Source organism: Lactuca virosa, chromosome 8 (genome assembly GCF_052849685.1).
Source record: "Lactuca virosa cultivar CGN04683 chromosome 8, Lactuca_virosa_CGN04683_v6, whole genome shotgun sequence".
In the NCBI taxonomy this organism is placed as follows: Eukaryota; Viridiplantae; Streptophyta; class Magnoliopsida; order Asterales; family Asteraceae; genus Lactuca; species Lactuca virosa.
This window is the reverse complement of record NC_136433.1, coordinates 174,871,661-174,878,539: the sequence shown is the minus strand read 5'-3', so window position 1 is coordinate 174,878,539 and position 6,879 is coordinate 174,871,661.

Sequence of the window (6,879 nt, the reverse complement as noted above, 5' to 3'; positions counted from 1 at the left end):
GTAATGAGTTTGAAATGTAAATGAAACATAAACGATACCTATTATAGTTTATCAAAATGTTTGTAATGTATATGCAACCTAACTATACCTATTATAGTTTAGCATGTTTGTTTGTGGTGTATAAGAACCATTTTCTATGTGAGTCGAATGTATAGCAAAAATATAACTATGTTTATCATGCCTTGTTTTGTACTATTGGTAATGATGGAGGATTCTTACAATTCAGTGAGTATTTTTTGTTATACAATTATCCCACAACAAGAAACACATGTAAGATAAGAAATTCTCAAAGATTAACACTTTGCTCAACATGTTACAAAGTGTGATGCAAGTTATAAGCTGTTAACTACTTTTTGACCTATCTACACTGTTTTAGAAAAATCATAGAAGAATCATACGAAGTCGAAAACTGAATCCGTAAATTCTGAGAGTTCACAAAACGTCTCTAGTTTATTCATAATTTTTATTATGATTTTTAGAAGTTTTAACTTGTGTTAAAATGTTCATATTCACAGACTGGTCCGACTTCGTTTCTGAAATGATAAGGCAGTTTTGTAAAAATCACCATAAATCGTAGAAAAATCGTATGGAGATGTGCAAGTAGTCATTTTAAAGGTATGAAGCTAAACTATTTGCATATTAAACAGTTTTGAAAGATATTAAGTTTAAGATAGTCAAAAAAGTCCGTGAATAAGACTTAACTTTTCTGATGAAAGCTGTTGTTTGAGTTTAGTTGTGTTCTTGGTGTTTTAACTTGTATTCCCCCCCGTAAAAATTGAAGAAAACATGAAAATGTAGGGGTATGAACTCACCTTGAGTGATTTCAGTAGATGGATGATGAAGAAAAGAAGTGTTCAACTCAAGAACACTTTAGAAGATGCTTGAAGATTCGAAGATCTAACAACAAATATGACGATATTTGTGTAAGGAACTCATGATTTGAGTGAAGAAATGTAAGGAAATAAAGTGTAAGATGAAGGTGCTTACCAAAAGTGAAGGAAGAACTCAAGAACATCCCTTGAATCTCGAGTTTGAGAGGGAGAGAGAAAGTTAGAGAAGTGTGTTTGTTCTTCTTTGAGAAAGAGTGAATAATGAGGGGAGTGAAGTGAAGATTTTCAGCCCTTTGATCTGATTATGGGCTGGTGAAATAGTGTGAAAGGATAACTAATTGACTAAGCATGGAGGAATAGTGACTGAGTATGGCCCTGGAGTGGGTGTGTGGGATTGCTTGTGTCATAATCTAAAGATAAAGTCAACACTCCACCCATAAATCTTACCTACTAGATTTTATTCTTAGGCAAGGATTTTCCCCAAAATATAATTAAAATATGAAAATTTAGGGTTTATTATGTTAAAATACGATTTTGGGTGAAAATCCCGCGTTAAAATCACGAAAAACGGGCTCAAAACGCTAAAAGTATTGAAAACCGGGTAGAACTTGCTAAAATCCGAAATTCAGGGCCGGAGGTTCGGTCCTAGCCATGGGAACCGAAAGTGGATGGGAACCGACAGTAGGGTTCGGCTGAGCAGCTTCGCATCTTGGACCGAAGGTAGTCTTCTCGGACCGAAGGTAGCCTCTCGGACCGAAGGTTAAGTTCGGTTCCTTAGCAGGTTCGGTTCAGGAGGTGGTTTCGGTTCTCTGGAGGTTTCGGTTCCTTAAGGGAGGTTCGGCTCCTTAAGAGGGTTCGGCTCCTTAAAGCTGTTTTTCGCGTAAACTTCCGTTTCGAGCGGTTTTCGACTAAATTACAGGTCGAGATGCCCCGAGTGATTATAAGAAGTTGAGAGAGATTTTAAGAGAGATTTGGGAGAGATTTTACATACTTGGAGAGATTTCTCATACAAAGAGAGATTTGGGAGAGATTTCACACACTTGGAGAGATTTCTCATACAGAGAGAGATTTGGGAGAGATTTCATATACTTGGAGAGATTTCTCATACAGAGAGAGATTTGAGAGAGATTTCACACACTTGGAGAGATTTCTCATACAGAGAGAGATTTGGGAGAGATTTCACATACTTGGAGAGATTTCTAATACAGAGAGAGATTTGGGAGAGATTTCACATACTTGGAGAGATTTCTTATACAGAGAGAGATTTGGGAGAGATTTCACATACTTAGAGAGATTTCTCATACAGAGAGAGATTTGGGAGAGATTTCACATTCTTGGAGAGATTTCTCATACAGAGAGAGATTTGGGAGAGATTTCACACACTTGGAGAGATTTGGGAGAGATTTTAAATAGAGAGAGATAGAGTGAAAGAGATTGAGAGAGACTACGTTTGTGACCTTTTTGAGTGTTTGGCTTCGCAACGCAAGGTTCTTACACTCTGTTAAGCCTTGTTATGAATGTTATACGCTCCCGAGGGGTATGGAATAATGTTTTATCGAGTAGATTCATCACTTACCCTGATTAGGGTTTAGAATTTCCGAACACATGAAAACTCTAAGTGATACTTTGTATTAAGATTGCGAGTAGTACAATAAGAATCATAATGGAAACCCTAATATACAAGGGTTAGATGAGTTGACCGGTTTGTCCTGTTGACTTTGACTTGACCAAAAATTAACGGTTGTCACAATCTCTTTCAATCACGCAGAGGGGACAACATATGGCTAACTAGGATAGAGGGATTGAGAGGTAGAATATTGCATATGCTGTGTTCCAGGTCGGATCATTTCAATCACGCAGAGGAGACAGCATATGACTAACAGATAGAAAGAATTTCATAGATAAGGAGGTGCGTAGAAATAGAGTTGCATATGTTGCAATCCAGGTCGGATCTTCTGATCACGTAGAGGAGGCAACATATGACTGACAGATAGAAAGGAAGAAAATAATTTCCTACAGACCTACTTTATCAGAACCCCAATCGCCCTATCAGAACCAGAATTAAGGACATAAGTCTGTACATCAAGGAAAAGTTGAACCACTGTTCTAGATGCGTATTAATTTAGTGTATCCTGTAGGTTCCCGTGTTTATCTCACTGCTTAATCTACCCAAGCGTCGTATGGTCAGTCCAAACAATCCTAACTAAATCCACACTGTCAAATCCTTCGTGCCTACCAGCACATTGAACACAGAGTCTAGACAATTCAGATTCAGTCCCTTACACTGGTTTTAGACTGCCTGTTATCACTTTCTTGATATCACTTCCCAAACAATACCTACTAACGAAAAACTATAAGAAAATGAAAAATTATCTTTGAAAAGAATCAGTTTAAGATAAACTCAGGAGTATAGAGAGCAAAACGCAAACCGTAATTCACCGATTGAATTTGCATCCAGAAGGTCTGAGAACAGCACGCATAATCTCAGAACAGATCCGAAAATTCTTCATGTCATTAAGCACTAACCCCATCTGTGATCCCTTCTATTCTTCCTTTCCCGGAAAGGACACATACTCCCAAACAAAGTTATGAATGTTGTACAGTTCAGAGATGTCCCCTATCATGTGCCTGGAACAGCCACTACCAACAAACCGAAGTCTGATGATATGCCTCCATAGCTGCTCCGACACAGAGCGGGATTAGTTGGTCTTTGGAACCCAGTCCATTTTGAAACCAGGTTGACCTTTTTCATCCTTGCACGGTACATTCTCCCACGACATGTCCTGTTTATCACAAACAGAAGATGTAGAAATATTAGTCATTAGTTGATTTGGGAGATTGATCTTTTGGAACCCATTTGTAGTTGGGTTTAACCCATTTCTTGTTGGATCGGATGGGTGCCTCGGAACTTGATTTTGAACTGGAAGCTGATCGCCGAGATGACTTTGACCTAGCCGATCTTGGTTTCGCTGGAGCATCTCTTGGATTGGACTTCTTGGCTGGCATTCCCTTCTTGTTCTTGGGAGTTGGATTCTTGGCCTTCTGCGCGTTCCAGTCACCATGGTCTGAACGTGACCTTGAGGGGTTTCTTTTGAAGTATCTCCCCCTTGGCGCGTTCTGCCAGCCTTATGCATAGTAGGGAACGTATGCGCGATTAGGACAATTTCTGGCAATGTGTCCAGGTGTTCCACAGTGAAAACATTTCTTTTTCTTCACTGTGAAGTTGTTTCTTCCTGCCCCTGGTGGCGTATCCTTGCCTTGTCTCTTATTGTTCCCACATGCACACTTGCAACAAGCCGTCGGTTGTTTCACTTGATTTGGTGGCCTGTACTTCTCAACAGCAGGTTGATCAGAAGCAGCTGAGTTTGAAGCAACAGATTCAGAGTTAAAGGAGACATTGGTTTGTTCAATGGTGTTCTCCTTTTTCTCATCCTCTGCAACTTTACCTGCACATGAAGTAGAAGCATTAGTATTTTCAACCTGAATACCTCCTTACACAAATCCGGCTGGTTTGCCATATTGAAGATGTGCCTCCCTGTCAATTTCTTTCTGTGTCATAGGGATGGATGTATAGTTATGATTGAAAAGTGGAGGAACACTATCATACCCTAGACCTTTTTGCTGGTTATTTTTAAATTACAAACAATGGTCTATCATGTTCGCAACTACTTAGCTTGATACATCAAATTTTTTAAAATCAAAATCTGTAGTTTCAAATTTGCTTTTTAATGTGTCAAGCTCAGCAGTTAATTCAGCAAGTTGTCTCTTAACATAGTCATAATTTTAACATTTATTGCTATAATCTTCCTGAAGCTTCCTAAAGTCTTTGGTTTTTGCTTCTAATTCAACCTTTAGGGGTTTCTGTCCTTTCCTGAGTTGATATCCTTCGTATTTTAGGTCCTCGACTTCCCTTTTTAGCAAATCATTATGTTCACGAAGAAGTTTAATCGTAGCTTCACATGATTGAGAGCATGAAACTTCATTGACCGGGATGTTTTCGGAACTCATTGTTTTTCCACACTTCAAAGCATCAAGTTCTTCAGTTACAGTAGCAAGACTAAGACGATTGAGATCTTTTGTGTTCTTGATGACAGCCACGTTCATATCCCACGATTTCGGAAGTGAATTCAACAGTTTTTTGTTTATCTCAGATTTAGTTAAGAAGATCCCAGCTATATTCATCTCAGTAATAAGTGTAGTAAATCGCTGCAACTGAGCTTCCAGGGTTTCTCCAGGGATATAGTTGAACATGTTGAATTTTTGTCTTAACATATCCTGACTCTTTTTTATGTCTTCATTTCCCTCGTAGACCTCAAAAGCCATTAAAAGCACAACTGGAAGCCAAAATCAAACCCTTTGACTACAAACCTCAAAAGTCAACCTTAAAAGTCAAATTTAAAAAGTCAAACTCAAAAGTCAAATTTGAAAAGTCAAACTTAAAAGTGAAACTTAAAAGTCAAACCAAAAAGCTAAATTTGAAAATTTAAAAGTTAAATGAGAAAGTCGAAGTTTAAAGTCAAAGGTCAAATTTTAAAAGTCAAAGTCAAAACTTTAAGTAAAAAATCAAAATTAAAAAACTAAAATTTTTATTATTTTTTTTTATTTTTATTTTTTTATTTTATATATATTTTTATTTTATTATTATTATTATTATTATTATTATTATTATTATTATTATTATTATTATTATTATTATTATTATTTTGGTTGAAAATGGAATTTAAAATTAAAAGAAAATTGAATTTTGGGCTAAAAGTGTCAAATTTGCGAAAATGAACAAGTGCAGATACGATATTTGAATTAAGAAGCGAAGTGATTTATCATCTAGCAGGCTAGATCAGTTGGAAAGGCACCTTGTTGATGAATCAGAGGTCGCGGGTTCGATCCTCGGCAACCCCCAAAATCGTTTCCTATTTTTGCTGATGCGAGTGCGAGGCTGCTGCTTGCGAGGACGAGGTGCGAATGCGAGACCGAGCCTGCTGAACGAAGACTCGCTGGCCGCACACCACAGACCATGAACGCCGACCGAACACGTGCGACACCGACCGTATACTCCGGCCGTAAACCGCCAGGCCGCAAACTCCGGCCGTAAACGTCCGAAGCGAGGCTGGCCACAAACTGATGACCGGAAACCGAAGACCGTAAACCGAGGCTGTAAACTCCGACTCCGGCCGTAAACTCCTCGGAAACCCTAGCTGCTGGCCGTACACGCCGCCACCCCCTTGCTGGTTACGACCAAAAACAACGTTTTTTCGACTTTGAAGCTCCAAAACTCGATCAAAAACCCTTTTTTATCAAAAACACAAAGAACAAGCCCCCCTTTATTTTTCAGAGATCTATCCAAAAACGCAGAAATCCTTCAAAATAAGATCAAATAAGCTCCAGATCTGACAAAATTGATTGATACAACCTTGCTCTGATACCAATTGTAAGTCCCCAAATATGCTTGTGTATCAATCAGATCCAATTGATGGTGCGGAATCCCAATTAATTGGATGATGTCAGATCAAAATAGAAGAGAAGAAGAGAAGAATAACTTGAATCTTCAATGTATTGAATAGATTGGAATGATGCTCCTTTACATGAGATTCACACACACACACACACTTAAGCTCCATTCTCTCTCTCTCTCTTTTCTTTACCTCACACCCCTCACCCCTATATATACATGAGAAACATTGGTCGTAAACAGGGTTTACGGCCGTAAACCTGTTTACGGCCGTAAACACCCACCTGGCCGTAAACCTGACCGTAAACTCATAAAACATTACAGAAAAATACAATTGCCCAGAAAAGCAAAGTATAAACCATATTTTTGACCCAACAGTATGAGAGTATGATTTGGATTAATATATAACTCCTAAAGTTGATATGAAGTGAGAAATTACAGTAAGAACTTTTGATCGAGATGAGAGATGATTAGATCAGATATGAGATTGATATTCCTTCGGGAATGAAATTGAGATATGAGATTGATATATGAGATTGACATTCCTTGGGGATGAGACTGTGTTATTTGTTGATGTGTCACAAGCTGACACTCTTGCTA